Below are 16,452 nucleotides of genomic sequence, written 5' to 3'. Positions count from 1 at the left end.
CTCATTAATTATAGAAATTTGACTATATATATAGTGTAAAATAATAAAAACAAAAAGCAAAATCATAATCGAGTAGGATTCATTTTAGGTTTAATTACTTTGTTATTCCCAATAGTTTTGCAAAATTTTCAATTAGGTTCCTATATTTTTTTTTCTTTTAATTTGGTTCCTGTACCAAATTTTTTTTTCAATTAGGTCCCTCTTGACAGTAATTGATTTAAGTGCATAGAGACCCAAGTAAAATAAAAAAAAATTGGTGCAGGAACCATATAAAAAGAAAAAAAAAGTTTAGGAACTCAATTAAAAAAAAATTGGTGCAAAGACTCAATTGGAATGAAAAAAAGTATAAGAACCTAATTAAAAATTTGGCAAAACTATAGGAACTAACAAAGTAATTAAACCTTCATTTTATTGTCGCCCAAAATCAAGTGAATCTACTAGATTTTCATATTCTAGAAAATGAATATTGAAATTTATTATTGTTTTATTTTATTTTTAAAAATATTTTTTTATTTATTTAAGACAAAATGTACTGGAAATCCACTCCTGTGGTATAAGAGCTTCAGGTTTATTAGGAGAAAGAAGGTAGTACTGGCCAAAGCAAGTAAGAGAGAACTCACTAAACATAGATATTTCATCATCTTTAAGCTCTTTTGAGCCTATACATCATTCTACTTCACTAAGCGTAGATCGCTTACCCTCTAATCTAAAGAAAATCCTTGCCAATAAGATTGATCAATTAGTAGAAATCACCCATGTCCCAAAAGAATCTCGGACACGAGCCATTGAATATCCACTTATTAGCCCTTACTTCTTCTATCAAAGACAAAAGAAATCAACCCTCGCCACCATCCGCCATCTTATCACCAGAAACCATTTTTCTCCACCAAAAGAAGTCATCCAATCTTCTCATTTACAACAGCGTGGTTTGAAAGCCACTACTGCTCAACAGTATATAACATTGAAAATTCTGCAAGAACTCATCCAAAATTATCAAGTCCAAGGCTACACCCATTTACATCTAGGAGTAGTTAGGCTTATTCTAACTCTTCATGGAAGAAGATCTCTTCCTGTAACAGTCAAGGTTGCTCTTTTGAATACTACTTTTAATGATTACCAACATGCCTTGATTGGAGTGTTGGTCACTACACTTTCAAATGGAAGTTTTATCCTTACTATAGCTCCTAATTTTACCATGAGGTTATCATACCCAATGATACCTCATAGACTGAAGATTCAAATACAGCTAGTCGGAGTAACCCAAAACTCCACTGCTGAACAGGCTACTTTGCACCACCAAGTCCTCTACAGAGTCCAAGACCATGTTCTTGATCTCAATCTTCCAAACACCATAGGAGAAGAATTATTCATGTTCACTGCCAGAGAACCAGTAATTGTAAACATTCTAAGTATGATCACCACTGAAGAACTTTCTTCTATTATTTTATTGGAATGGATTACTGATTATAAGAAAGCATTCCCCAAGGAACAAATTGATGTTAATACTACAGCTCCATCAACTATTACCCACAATAGTGATGGAACGGTGACTACTATTTTTCAGAAACTAGGAATAGTTAAACAAACTCTCCTGTGACTACTCAAGACCAAGATGATCCATCGGTGCATTTTGATGAAAATGGAAGACCTGTCTATATTTCTCATATTAATGGTCATTTCATCTGGGATGTTGATCCCTCTATGTGTGACTCTGATTGTGACTGTGCTGACCAATGGAGTGACATAGATGATGATTATGACTGGCATCAGAGGAACAAGAAAAAGTCACAACAAGATCTTTACTTTTGCAAAAGCCCTGAACCCCCTGATGATGTAGATATAGCCCCAAAGTTCAAGAGGAAGAAACTATCCCAAAAAGGTCTCACTAATTATTCTTATCAGTCAGTTAAAACTATCCCGTGTATTGCAATCTTCAGCCTTATGAGAAAGAATTTCCACCTCTAGTGATACAGACTAATGAAAAGAAGATCACTAGAAGACCCTGTGTAGTTCCTTAGAAAATTACTCCACACGGACATCAAGCAACCACCCCTCAAGAAAAAGTCCTCAATTAGCATACAGATAATGCAGTCAGCCAAAATAAAGTATTACTCCGTATAGACCACACTCTTGATACTCTTGTAGAAAAAACAGAGGGACTTTCTACGCAAATAGATTCTGTAGCAGAACAAATTGCTGAACTCAGAGACCAGCTTTCTAGACAAGCTTTTCAGCTTGATTAAGAACTCAAACCTATATTGAGAATAAGTATTTTGGCCCGGAGTTTTACAAAAAAAGATAGAGAATTGGCCCAAGTTAAAGCCCAACTTCGCCAAATTGAAATGGATAGAGACAAAACGACTGTGCCTCAGGCATTAGCCATAGTTCTATTATCCATGTATCCTAAACCATATCCATCATATTCACCTGTCTTATTTCCTTCAACATATTCACCACCTGAAACTCTAAATTATGAATCCATCTTCAAATCCACTTATCATTTAGCTAGACAAGTCAACACCAAAAAAGCTGTCCCTCCCAAAGACGACATTATTCGTCCCAAATCCAGCCACAACTACCTCTCCAACCCAGACCTCACCCTCCTTGGAGGCCAAGAAATTTTTTCAGAGAAAAAGTACATCCACTGATCCTCCTTCAAAAGAAAAAGGCATTGAAGAAGGATCACTTGTCCCAAGCTAGACAATTAATGCTCTCACTCTGAATGATCAATCAGATGTTGGAGAAATCACTGATGAATCTACAGAAGAAATTACTGAAGATTCAGCTGATCTGCTGAATGGTCTGAAGAAGACTAAGTGGCTGACCTTTCAGCAATAGCCATGGTCAATTTAGTAGAAGAAGAAGAGGAAGAAATAATCCTTGAAAAAGATGAACCAACAACTTCAGTTAATACTCCACAAACAGGATCTTCTGAAGTAAAAAATTCTAACAAATGGTTCACCTTTGATGATATTCTACCTTCAAGATACAGAGAAAGGCTGAATGAATTTGGTGATTGGATTGAGACCAACATGATTAATCAAAATCTTTCAAGTAGACAAGTCCTTGCAGACTTCATAAATCGAATAAATGGCAATCTCTGTGAATGGGTTAACAACCATTCTGAGTATGAAAGACTTCAACTCATCAATAGTACTTCCCCTCAGGTTTGGGAGTACTACACCAAGAGTTCCTAGGAGATATCATAATCATCTAAAAAAGAAACTTTCAAGAGTTTTTTGAAATAAATGCTGCTTACTCAACAAGAAGGACTTAGAAAAGCATTACAAGAGGATGACTGCTAAATATTATCCTCTTAGAGGAAATAATAATCCACACTTCAAACAAGTCTTCATGGCATCCTTGCCAGATGAACTCCAGCCAGAACTACAGTAGATGATGATGACTCTTCGTAAAGAAGTGGCTACCACCACCATCGGAGAAATATACCAACTGGCTTTAGCTGCCATGGATAAGATATGTGAACAACAACAAATGTTCAAAAGGCTCACTCAAAATTCAAGCAGACTCAAAAGAGCATGTAGTAAATCCTATCTGAAGATCAAATGTAAAGAACACAGCATTTGTGAGTACAAGCCAAAAAAGAAAACACATTAGCAGTAGCAATTCAAGACATTTCAACACAAAATATTCAGAAAAGGTAGAAGAAAGCAGATACTTTTTTGCTATTTCAAAAGAAAAACATCCATAGCAAGAAGCCAAACAAATGCTTCATTTGTGAAAAACAATGTCATTTTGCTAAATAATATCCCAGCAAGACAAAGAAGGAAATAAAGATGCTTCAGTCTTTAATGGATGCAGCCTCCATAAAAGATGAAGAAGATCTTGATCAATATTTGAAGAGTAAGAAAACAAAGATGGTGATACCCAATATGTTTTCCAAGACTCTGGTCCAGAAATGATTTTTCACCAGAAAGATCAGTCTTTACAATATCTTCCATTACTACAAAGATTTCTAAAGGACCAAAAATTTTGAAAGAAGAACTTGGATATCTTGGGTTCTTAGGAATAAAGCAGATTGATAATACCCTTCAATCCTATTTCTATTTAAAGATCAAGACTTTTAAATATAACAAACCACTGAAAGCTGTTGCACTTATACATACTAGATCCTGTGCCACCGTTCTAAAACCCCATGTCTTACCAGTAGAAATGTGGGCACCTTCCATAAGAAGTTTTCGATAGCTAATAAAGAAGTCTTCACCATTGATCTAATTTTCAGAAAGCCCATTGAATTTAAAATATTTGCAGGCTAGACTACTTGGCTCACGGTATTGGGAAGTTATCTCCAAAAAAAGTCGTCTTTGGATTTGATATTTTTTATCGAACCCATGGACTACAAATCAAGTCTACTGGGTTGAGTTACAAAAGACAGTCTTTACCTTACACAGGGATATAAAGCATTCTTGAGATCCAGAAAGCTCCAGAAGAATATAAGGAGATCCAGTAACAATTCCTTAATGCCTGTTGCAACAATCATGATCAATTCAACAACTCTACACCCTTGTGAAAAATTCCAGATTTCTACATTCGCCTTTCTTTCAAAAGGGATGAGGACATTAATCCAACTAAGACCACACACTTCGGGATGAATCCTGAAGATCTCAAATTAGCAAGAGCTAAATATGCAGCACTTCTTGTTCAAGGACTCATTGAACCAAACCAATTCTAACTGGGCATATCAAGCTTTTTATGTTGAGAAAAGAGTTGAGCAAAACAGAGGAAAAAAGATGCTTGTTATTGATTACAAGCTGCTCAATATCTTTTTGCAAGACGATAAATTTCCTCTACCAAGAATTCTAGTTATCACACAAAGGCTAAGTGAGGCAAAAATTTTTAGCAAGTTTGATCTAAAAGCTGGATTTTGGCAAATTGGACTCCATCTTGAAGATAGATACAAGACAGTCTTCTATATTCCTGAAGCCCAATATCGGCAGACAGTAATGCCATTTAGACTCAAAGTGACCCCATCTCTCTTCCAAACAACAATGATCAAGATCTTTGAGCCCATTTTACATTCCACACTAATTTACATTGATGACATCCAACTGTTCTAAAAAAACAATGAGGCCCATAAGACACTCCTAGCCCAATTCACTCAAATAATAGAAGATCAGGGAATCATGATGTCATCAAAAAAGAGTTTTATTGCCCAAACAAAAATTGAGTTCTTTGGGATGATTTTTCAAGACGAGTTTTTTCCACCAGGGAATCATATTGCTAAAGAACTGATCTATTTTCCTGATGAAAACATGACTGTCAAACAGATTCAACAATTCTTAGGAATTGTAAACTACATCAGAGACTTTATCCCAGATGTGACCAGACACACCAGCCAGTTATTAAAACTCTTGAAAAAAAACCCCACCATGGGACTTCAACAGACCACAGCTGTCAAAAATCTGAAGAAAATAGCACAAGATCTCCTCCTTTAAAGATTCCTAGCACAGGAAAAAAGATACTACAAACAGATGCTAGTGATTAATTCTAGAGAGCTGTGTTACTTGAAGAAACTGATGGGACAAGACATTACTGTGCGCATGCTAACGGACAGTTCAAAGAATCAGAAAAATACCACCATGCCACTTACAAAGAAATCCTTGATGTCAAGCGTGGGAAAGAAAAATTCAATTTCCACCTCAGTTTCTATCATTTCACTGTGAAAATGGATAACACCTATTTTCCATCGATGCTGGAGATCAAGAAAAATATTTTTCCAGACTCTCAGCTCTTGCGATGAAAAGACCGGTTCTCCAATTATAAATTTGAAGTAAAACACATAAAGGGATATCAGAACACTCTTGCTGATTTTCTTTCTAGACCTACTAAAGAATCAATCCCAAAACCAGTCCTTTACATCTGCACAATGAATACACACAACTCTTCATACACCATTCTATTTCCTGATTATCCACTCCACAAAAGGCTATACAGAAGAAAGATTGGACCTTTTTTCCTCAAAACAAGACCCCAGACAAAGTTTCAAATAGCTAGCCCAGCCAGACAAACCCTGTTTTACTAATTACACTAGCTTCTTGTCATAACCCAAATCCATCCAAACCCAATGTACTTCAGCATGGACACACCTTTCTGCACTATACCAATAATCCAAGGGCCTATACCAGAAGAAATAATATGGTACATCTGGGCTCTATCTTCTATATATACATGTGCCATCATAGTCCCAATCTTCTCCATATACCATATCTTATGTAATAGCACTCAGGCACAATCTGATCTGGTCCAATTATTCTCCATGTATACTCCACTTGATGCATGGAGAGGAATGTTATACAACATGATTGACCAACATCAACTATAGGACAAACCTTCTCAGAAAAAACAGAAATGCTGTTATTTTATCATCCTACAGAAAAGTTACTTTACTAACAAAAGTAGTAGCCCACACACCATGAACAGAATCGATATTGTTGGATATTCTACCATATGGCCAACAGATAAAAAGTCAGTCTTAAATGTCTTGGCCAAATATCTTTGTCAACTCTAGCAACCTGGAATATATGGAGAAAGAGAGATCATTGAAGGGCTCTCATTCAGATCAGATATTCCAACCACACTCCAAGAGTTTCAGTCCAGATTCATAACCTCAGAAATAATTAATCAATTTGGATAGTACTCTTTTTACACTCCAAGGTCAAGACAGAACTTCTCTATTTAGCCTAGCACATTCAGACATCTCCCAACTTCAAGTAGAAATCTTGTTGAAGATCAGAATTCTAAAGATCTAAGTGCTAGAGTATATGCCTTACCACTAGCCCAACAAGGATTGATGCAGAGATACCCAATGACACTGAAAATCCATCTATATAACCCATATCTACAAGATGCCCAAGATCCTAATGAGGATAATATTGAACACTTGGGCATCTTATAGATATGGGTCATATAGGTCTGAATATGGGCCTTCAGTGTCATTGGGTATCCTTGCATCAATCCTGGTTGGACTAGGTGGTAAGACATATACTCTAGCACTTAGATATTTAGAATTCAGATCTTCATCAAGATTTTTACTTGAATTTGGGAGATGTCTAAATGTGCTAGGCTGATCAGAAAAGTTCTGTCTTGACCTCGGAGTGTAAAAAGAGTATTGTCCAAATTGATTAATTATTCCGGAGGTTATGAATCTGGACTGAAACTCTTGTAGTGTGGTTAGAACATCTGATCTGAATAAGAGTCCTTTAATTACCTCTCTTTCTCCATATATTCCAGGTTACCAGAGTTGACAAAGATATTTGGTCAAGGCCTTTAAGACTGACTTTTCATCTGTTGGTCATATGGTAGAATATCCAACAATATCGCTTCTGTTCATGGTGTGTGGGCTATTATTTTTGTTAGTAAAGTAACTTCTCTGCAGGTTGACAAAACAATAGAATTTCTATTTTGCCTGAGAAGGTTTGTCCCACAGTTGATGTTGGTCAAGCATGTTGTATAACATTCCTCTCCATGCATCAAGTGGAGCATACATGAAAAATAATCGGACCAGATGGTATTGTGCCTGAGTGCTATTACGCAAGATATGGTATATGGGGAAGATTGGAACTATGATGGCATATGTATATATAGAAGATAGAGCCCATATGTACCACATCGTTTCTTCTGGTATAGGTCCTTGGATTATTGGTATAGTGCAGAAAGGTTTGTCCATGCTGAAGTACATTGGGTTTGGATGGATTTGGGCTATAACAAGAAGCTGGTATAACCAGTAAAATAGGATTTGTTTGGCTAGGCTGGCTATTTAAAATTATGTATGAGATCTTGTTTTGAGAGAAAAAGAGCCAATCTTTCTTCTGTATGGGCTTCTATGGAGCAGGCATTCAGAAAATAGAATGGTGTATGGAGGGTTGTGTGTATTCATTGTGCAGATGTAAAGAACTCTTTTGGGATTGATTCTTTGGTAGGTCTAGAAAAAAATCAGCAAAAGTGTTCTGATGTCCCTTTATGTGTTTTACTTCAAATTTATAATGGGAGAACCAGTCTGTCCATTGCAATAGCTGGAAGTTTGGCAAAAAAAAATTTTTGATCTCCAGCATTGATGGGAAAGAGGTGTTATCAATTTTCACAGTGAAATGATAGAAACTGAGGTGGAAATTGAATTTTTTTATCCCGTGCTTTACAGCAAGGATTTCCTTGTAAGTGACATGGTAGTTTTTTTTTTATTCTTTGAACTGTCCACTAGCATGCACATAGTAATGTCTCGTCCCATCAATTTTTTCAAGTAAAACAACTCCTTAAAATTCGTCACTAGTATCTGTTTGTATTATCCTTTTTCCTGTGCTAGGAATCTTTAAAGGAGGGGGTCTTGTGTTATTTTTTCAGATTTTTGACAGCTGTGATCTGTTTAAGTCTCCATGGTGGGAGTTTCTTTTTCAAGAAATTTGACAGTTGGCTGGTGTGTCTGGTCACATTTGGGATAAAGTCTTTGATGTAGTTTACAATTCCTAAGAATTGTTGAATCTGTTTGACAGTCATGTTTTCATCAGGGAAATGGATCAATTCTTTAGCAATATAATTCCCTTGTTAAAAAAAACCATCTTGAAAAATCATCCGGAGGAACTCAATTTTTGTTTGGGAAATAAAATTCTTTTTTTATGACAGCATGATTCCCTGATCTTCTATAATTTGAGTGAATTAGGCTAGAAGTGTCTTATGGGCCTCATTGCTTTTTGAGAACAGTAGGTTGTCATCAATATAAATGAGTGTGGAATGTAAAATGGGCTCAAAGATCTTGATTATTAATTTTTAGAAGAGAGATTGGGCCACTTTGAGTCCAAATGGCATTACTGTCCACTGATATTGGGCTTCAAGAATACAGAAGACGGTCTTGTATCTATCTTTAGGATGGAGTCTAATTTGCCAAAATTTAGCTTTTAGATCAAACTTGCTGAATTTTTTGCCTCACTTAGCCTTTGTGTGATAATTAAAATTCTTGTTAGAGGGAATTAATCGTCTTGGAAAAAGACATTGAGCGGCTTGTAATCAATAACAAGCCTCTTTTTTTCTCTGTTTTGCTCAGCTCTTTTCTAACATAAAAAGTTTGACATGCCCAGTTAGAATTGGTTGGTTCAATGAGTCCTTGGACAAGAAGGACTGCACATTCAGCTCTTCCTAATTTGAGATCTTCAGGATTCATCCCGGAGCGGGTGGCCTTAGTTGGGTTAATTTCCCCATTCCTTTTGAAAGGAAGGAAAATGTAGAAATATGGATTTTTTCACAAGGGTGTAGGATGGTTGAATTGATCATGACTGTTGCAACAAGCATCAAGGAGTTGTTGCTGGATCTCCTTATATTCTTCTGGAGCTTTTTGAGTCTCAAGGATGCTTTGTATCACTGTGTAAGGTAAAATTTGTCTTTTGTAACTCAACCCAGTGGGCTTGATTTGTAGTCCATAGATTCAATAAAAAGCATCAAATCTAAACAGGACATCTTTTTTTAAGAGATAACTTTCCAATATCCTGAGCCAAGTAGTCTAGCCTGAAAATATTTCAAATCTAATGGGCTTTCTGAAAATTAGATCAATAGTGAAGACATGTGATTTTAGAATGGTGACACATGATCCAGTATCCATAAGTGCAACAGCTTTCAGTGGTTTGTCATATTTAGAAGTCTTGATCTTTAAATAGAAATGGGATCGAGGGGTACTATCAATCTACTTCATTCCCAAGGATCCAAGATGTCCAAGTTTTTTTTTTTTGGATTTTCGGTCCTTTAGAAATCTTTGTAGTAATAGAAGATATTGTAAAGACTGATATTTCTGGTAAAAAATCATCTTCTAAACTTCTTTCTTTCGGATCCGAGTCTTGAAAAACATATTGGGTATCACCATCTTTGTCCTCCTACTCTTCAAGTACTGATTCAAGATCTTCTTCATCCTTTATGGAGGCTGCATCTGTTAAAGACTGAAGCATCTTTATTTCCTTCTTTGTCTTGTTGGGACATGATTTAGCAAAATGACCTTGTTTTCTGCAAATGACGCATTTATTTAGCTTTTTGCTAGGGATATTTTTTCTTTTCAAACAGCAAAAAAGTCTTTGCTTTCTTCTACCTTTTCTGAATGTCTTCTGTTGAAATGTCTTGGATTGCTGCTGCCAATGTGTTTTCTTTTTTGGCTTACACTCACAAATGTCGTGTTCTTTACATTTGATCTTTAGATAAAATTTACTGCATGCTCCTTTAAGTTTGCTTGAATTTTGAGTGAGCCTTTTGAACATTTATTGTTGTTCACATATCTTATCTGAGGCAGCTAGAGCCAGTTGGTATATTTCTCCAATGGTGGTGGTAGTCACTTCTTTACGAAGAGTCATCATCATCTGCTGTAGTTTTGGCTGGAGTTCATTTGGCAAGGATGTCATGAAAACTTGTTTAAGGGGTGGATTACTATTTTCTCCAAGAGGATAATATTTAGCAGCCATCCTCTTGTAATGCTTTTCTAAGTCCTTCTTGTTGAGTGAGCAACATTTCATTTCAAAATACTCTTGGGAGTTTCTTTTCTGGATGATTATGATATCTCCTACGAACTCTTGGTGCAATACTCCCAAAAACTGAGGGGAAGTACTATTAATGAGTTGAAGTCTTTCATACTCAGAAAAGTTGTTAATCCATTCACGAAAATTGCCAGTCATTTGATTTATGAAGTCTGCAAAGACTTGTTTGCTTGAAAGATTTGGATTAGCCATGTTAGTTTCAATTCAAGCACCAAATTCATTCAGCCTTTCTCTGTATCTTGAAGGTAGAATATCATCAAAAGTGAATCATTTATTAGAAATTTTTACTTCAGAAGATCCTATTTGTGGAGAATTAACTGAAGTTGTTAGTTCATCTTTTTCAGAGATTATTTCTTCCTCTTCTTCTTTTATTGGATTGACCATGGCTATTGCTGAAAGGTCAGCCACATAATCTTCTTCAGACCATTCAGCAAACTCAGCTGAATCTTCAGTGATTTCTTTTGTAGATTCATCAATGATTTCTCCAACATCTGATTGATCATTCAGAGTGACAGCATTAATTGTCTGGCTTGGGGCAGATGATCCTTCTTTAATGCCTTTGTCTTTTGAAGGAGGATCAGTGGATGTACTTTCTCTAAAAAAAATTGTTTTGCCTCCAGAGAGGGTGAGGCCTGGGTTAAAGAGGTGGCTGTGGCTGGGTTTGGGACGAATAATGTCATCCTTGGAGAAAGACAGATTTGTTGGTATTGACTTGTCTGGCTAAATGATAACTGAATTTGAAGATGGATTCATAATTTGGAGTTTCAGGTGGTGAATATGTTGAAGGAAATAAGACAGGTGAATATGATGGATATGGTTAGGGCTGGAAGTGAGTCAAGCCAACTCATGAACCAGCTCGAGCTCAACTCGTTAACAGCTCGATAAGCTAAGCTCGTGAGCTGGTGAGCCAAGCTTGAGCCTGGAATTGAGCTCATAAATTAAATGAGCCGAGCTTGAGTTTGGATAAGCTCAACTCATTAGCTCGTGAGCTGGCTCGATTATATATATATTATAACAATCTTAATTATTTAATATTTATATTTATTTTTTACATATAATTTTAATATAGGACATAAATAAAAAATTTATAATTTATTGATAGATAAATAATATATAAAATTGATCTTTTTAAATATTTTTTAAAATATATAAGTTATAATTTATTGATATAGAATTATAGATTAGGTATTTATGTTTCTCTTATTTGAGCCAGCTCATGAGCTCGAGCTAGCTCGTGAGTTTTTGGTGAGCCGAGCTTGAACTTAAGAAATAACTTGATTGTTAATGAGTCGAGCCGTGAGCCAAGTTCAATTTTCGTGAGCCGAGCTTGAGCTTGGTCTAGCTCGGCTCACTTTCAACCCTAGATATGGTTTAGGATATATGGATAATGGATCTCTGGCCAATGCCTGAGGCACAGTCGTTCTGTCTCTATCCATTTCAATTTGGCGAAGCTGGGCTTTAACTTGAGCCAGTTCTGTATCTTTTTTATGGAACTCCAGGCCAAAATACTTAATTCTCAATATAGGTTTGAGTTCTTGATCAAGTTGAAAAGCTTGTCTGGAAAGCTAGCCTCTGAGTTCAACAATTTGTTTTGCTACAGAATCTATTTATGTAGAAAGTCCCTCTGTTTTTTCTACAAGAACATTAAGAGTGTGGTCTATACGGAGTAATACTTTATTTTGGCTGACTGCATTGTCCGTATGCCAATTAAGGACTTCTTCTTGAGGGGGTGGTTGCTTGATGTCCGTGTGGAGTAATTCCCTGAAGAATTACATAAGGTCTTCTAGTGATCTTCTTTTCATCAGTCTGTGTCACTAGAGGTGGAAATTCTTCCTCATAAGGCCTAAGGGTTACAATACACAGGATAGTTTCAACTGACTGATAAGAATAATCTGTAAGACCATTTTGGGATAGTTTCTTCTTCCTGAACTTTGGGGCTATATTTGCATCATTAGGGGGTTTAGGTCTTTTTTAGAGCAAGGAGCTTGTTGTGACTTTTTCTTCTTTTTCTTGTTCCTCCGATGCCTGTTATAATCATCATTTGTGTCACTCTATTGGTTAGCACAGTCACTATCAGAGTCACACATAGAGGGATCAACATCCCATATAAAATGGCCATTAATATGAGAAACATAGACAGGTTTTCCATTTTCATCGAAATGCACCGGCGAATCATCTTGATCATGAGTAGTTTGTACTCGAACTGGAGAGATCATATTAATCCTTCTAAAAGATTATCCTCGCAAGGGCATCTGTTTAACTATTCCTGGTTTCTAGAAAATAGTAGTCACTGTTCCATCACTATTGTAGGTAATAGTAGGTGGAGCTGTAGTATGAACATCAACATGTTCCTTGGAGAAGGCTTTCTCATAATCACTAATCCATTCCAATGAAATAATAGAAGAAATTTCTTCAGTGGTGATCATCCTTGGAATGTTTACAATTGCTGGTCCTCTGTCATTATCGATAAACATGAATAATATTTCTCCTGTGGTGTTTGGGAGATTGAGATCAAGAGCATGGTCTTTGACTTTGTAGAGGACTTGGTGGTGCAAAGTAGTCTGTTTAGCATTGGAGTCATGGATTACTCTGACTAGCTGTATTTGAATCTTCAGGCTATGAAGTAACGTTGGGTCTGATAAACTCATGGTGAAATTAGGAGCTATAGTAAGGATAACACTTTTGTTTGTAATCCTTAAAAGTACTATCCAAAAGAGCAACTTTGGCTGTTACAGGAAGAGATCTTCTTTCATGAAGAGTTAGAACAAGCCTAATTGCTCCTAGATGTAAATGGATGTAGCCTTGGACTTGATAATTTTGGATGAGTTTTTGCGAAATATTCAGGGTTATATATCGTTCAGTAGTAGTGGCTTTCAAATCACACTATTGTAAATGAAAAGATTGGATGACTTCTTTTGGTAGAGAAAAATAGTTTTTGGTGATAACATGGCAGATGGTGGTGAGGGTTGATTTTTTTTGTCTTTGATAGAAGGAGTAGGGGCTAATGAGTGGATATTCAGTGTCTCGTGTCTGAGAGTCTTTTGAAACATGGGTGAATTCTACTGATTGATCAATCTTATTGGCAAGGGTTTTCTTTAGATTAGAAGGAAAGTAATCTACACTTAGTAAAGTAGAACGATGTATAGGCTCAGAAGATCTTTAAAATGATGAAATGTTAATATTTAGTGAATTCTCTCTTACTTGCTTTGGCTGGTACTACCTGCTTCCTCCTAATAAACCTGAGGCTCTGATACCACAGGGGTGGATCTACTCCTGAAAAAATAAAAATAGATGGTTGGTTAAGCCCAACCAACCATTTATATTTTTGTTTCATTCTCTTTCGTTTGTCATTAACTCAAGCCACGTATCACTTCTTTAACTCATTTTTTCTTCTCTTTATAACGTGCATTGCCAAGTCAATTTTAGGAGGTTACATTAACCATTTTTATACAATATTTAAAGTATTTAAAAATATTTTGAATGATTTTAAAATATATTAGAATATCCTAAAAGGTTTTGAGAAATTCTAGAAAGCTCTAAAAAATTTTGATGTCAGATAATATTCTACAACAGTATGAATATATGTAGAAGTATAAAAAGTGATGTAGAATAATTCAAAAATATTTAGAGAAATATAGTATGTTAGATATTTGTAATAAAAGTTTTGGACATTCGATCTCTCTGACCATTGATTAGTTAACTACTAATTTGGTACCAAAAAGATTTAGTCGCTGATAAAAAAAGTCCCTGAAAAATGTTATCGATAAAACAATCCTTGAATAATTTTAAATACGACAAAAAGAACTAATAAATATTATAATTTTTGTAAATAAATAAAAAACTTTCATATTTAGCAAATGACTTATCCATTAGATTTAAATTTTTGTGACAACATTTGAATAAATATTTAGATAGATTTTTTTTATTTTTCAAAAAAATGTAGTCATTCACAATAAAAAATTTTTAAAAATAATCCACTTGACAAAAAATTACCAAATCTTAAGGATGAAAAGATTTTATTTTTCTAATAATGATTACGAAAATTTGCATCAAAATTTTATCTCTAAAGTTATTTTTTAGAATATATATTTAATATTTAGTTCTTTTTGTTGTGTTTTTAAATCTTTCGGAGGCTTATTTATCGTTAGCATCTTTTGGGGTTCGTTTTGTAATTGATGCGAACTTTTGGATACCATTTTAGTAGTTTACTCGATTAAATCCTTACTATCCATTAAAGAGATGGATGACTATAAATAAAAATGAGAGTTTGAGTTGTAAGTGTGTGAGTCATTTGTAAAAAATCACTACTTGTATAGTACAGTGTTCTTTCTATCAAAATTTTATTTCTCTTGTGTTCTCTTGTATTCTAAACTTTCTTACTAAATATTGAGAGTTAAGCTGTCTTAGTCTTAACTTAAAAGTTAATTAAGTCTAACTGATGGCACTGTAGCATTGGAGTATGTCTAAGATCGTGATAGATAGTAGACAGTATGCACACATAATACATACTTTGACTCAATTTTTTTAATTATTTGATAAAATATGATTTTTTATATTTTAGTATCTTTTTTTATATATTTTTATTTTAAAGAAAAGACGGAGAGAAACACTTAGAGAGAAAAGTCACGAATAATTTTAAATTTCTTTTGGTTGTATTTCTGTTTTATATCATGTACTTGAAAGGTATCTCTTATTAAATTGGATAAGCACTTAGTGTATTGAGTTTAGGTAATTACATATGCAAATCAAGTTTATGTTAAAGTTTGATATATTTTTGATAGGATTATGTTGAGTCTTTGGCATTGGTATATGTGATACTTAAAAAGATAGTTTAGTAAAAATTTCACCAACGTTATGGTAGAGACTGAATATATATTACATTGCACTAGGTAACTGAACCAGGATACATGATTATGTCATTTTTTTCTTCTCTGTTTCGATTTTGTTTTTCACGATTTACAAGACAAAATAAAATTATCTCTTACATTATTCAATATACAAACCAAACAGAAGCTATGTTCTAAGTTCTAGTTAAAGAATTTATTAATTAAATTAAATTTTAAAAGAGACCATATAGATTTAACTTCTTTCTCTACAAAAACCTTCGCATCATATTAATGTATAAATGCTTAAAAATTGAAAACCTGGTAAAAATTGTTTTAATCCCTCAATAATAACTCAGTCTAAAAGTCGAGGAATAAAGCAAAATGATAACGGTGGATTCTATCATTATCCAACTAGATGACATTAAAATTAATTATCAATATAAAATATATATTAAAAATATAAAATATATAATAAAAATAAATTAAACAAAATAATAAAAGAATTAAACTCACAAAAATATAAAAAATTAGCTAATAACTATAAATCTAAAAAAAAAATTAATAATAATAAAAGAAAGAAATTAGTACCTGCAGTGGTATACTTTTTTACTTGAAGAGTGCTAGAGAGTGAGAGACCGAGAATAGAAGAGTGCGAGACTCGAATGCAAGCTCCTACCTACTAAGCTTCGCCCCAGCTCAGCTACTCGTCGATCTCTCTTGATTTTTAATTAGTAATAAGAATGAGCACTCACATAGATCCAGAATGACTCGTTATATTATTGGTGAGTCCTCACCGCTCCAATCAAGGTCTTCTTATAAAGCACTATCAGCTGTATTCCATGACACCATTTTCTCCTTATCTTTATCTTTGCGTAACTTTTTTCAGGGCCTATACTTTTGCATAAACGTGAGAATTTAATTTTAATATACGGTATAGTTTAATTGTATTTGATTTTTTAAATTTATTTTTTATTCTATTTTGTTATGTTGAGTTTTTTTGTTTTAAAAAATTCGTTCTTTTACATCATCTTTTAGATGATCATTATTTATGAGAATAATAAAAAAAATTTTATTTTTATTATATAATTAAATACATGTGCAAA

At 34.4% G+C, this 16,452-nt stretch overlaps 1 protein-coding gene across 5 annotated transcripts in view; it reads right to left on the bottom strand.

Annotated features, from left to right (window-relative positions):
• The window catches only part of LOC107639813 (disease resistance protein RGA2-like), a 22,214-nt gene extending 6,000 nt beyond the window's left edge, over window positions 1-16,214 (bottom strand). For 3 of the 5 annotated variants that reach the window (XM_021121687.1, XM_016343415.2, XM_016343416.2), the window contains exon 1: window positions 15,938-16,214. The gene's annotated coding sequence lies outside the window, so the exon portion shown is untranslated. Of the gene's footprint in view, window positions 1-13,724; window positions 13,797-15,937 lie in introns of all 5 variants that reach the window. The other 2 variants (XM_021121686.1, XM_021121685.1) reach the window with 2 other exon arrangements.

The sequence above is a fragment of the Arachis ipaensis genome, chromosome B04 (genome assembly GCF_000816755.2).
Source record: "Arachis ipaensis cultivar K30076 chromosome B04, Araip1.1, whole genome shotgun sequence".
Taxonomy (NCBI): Eukaryota; Viridiplantae; Streptophyta; class Magnoliopsida; order Fabales; family Fabaceae; genus Arachis; species Arachis ipaensis.
This window is presented reverse-complemented; position numbering and strand designations above follow the sequence as displayed.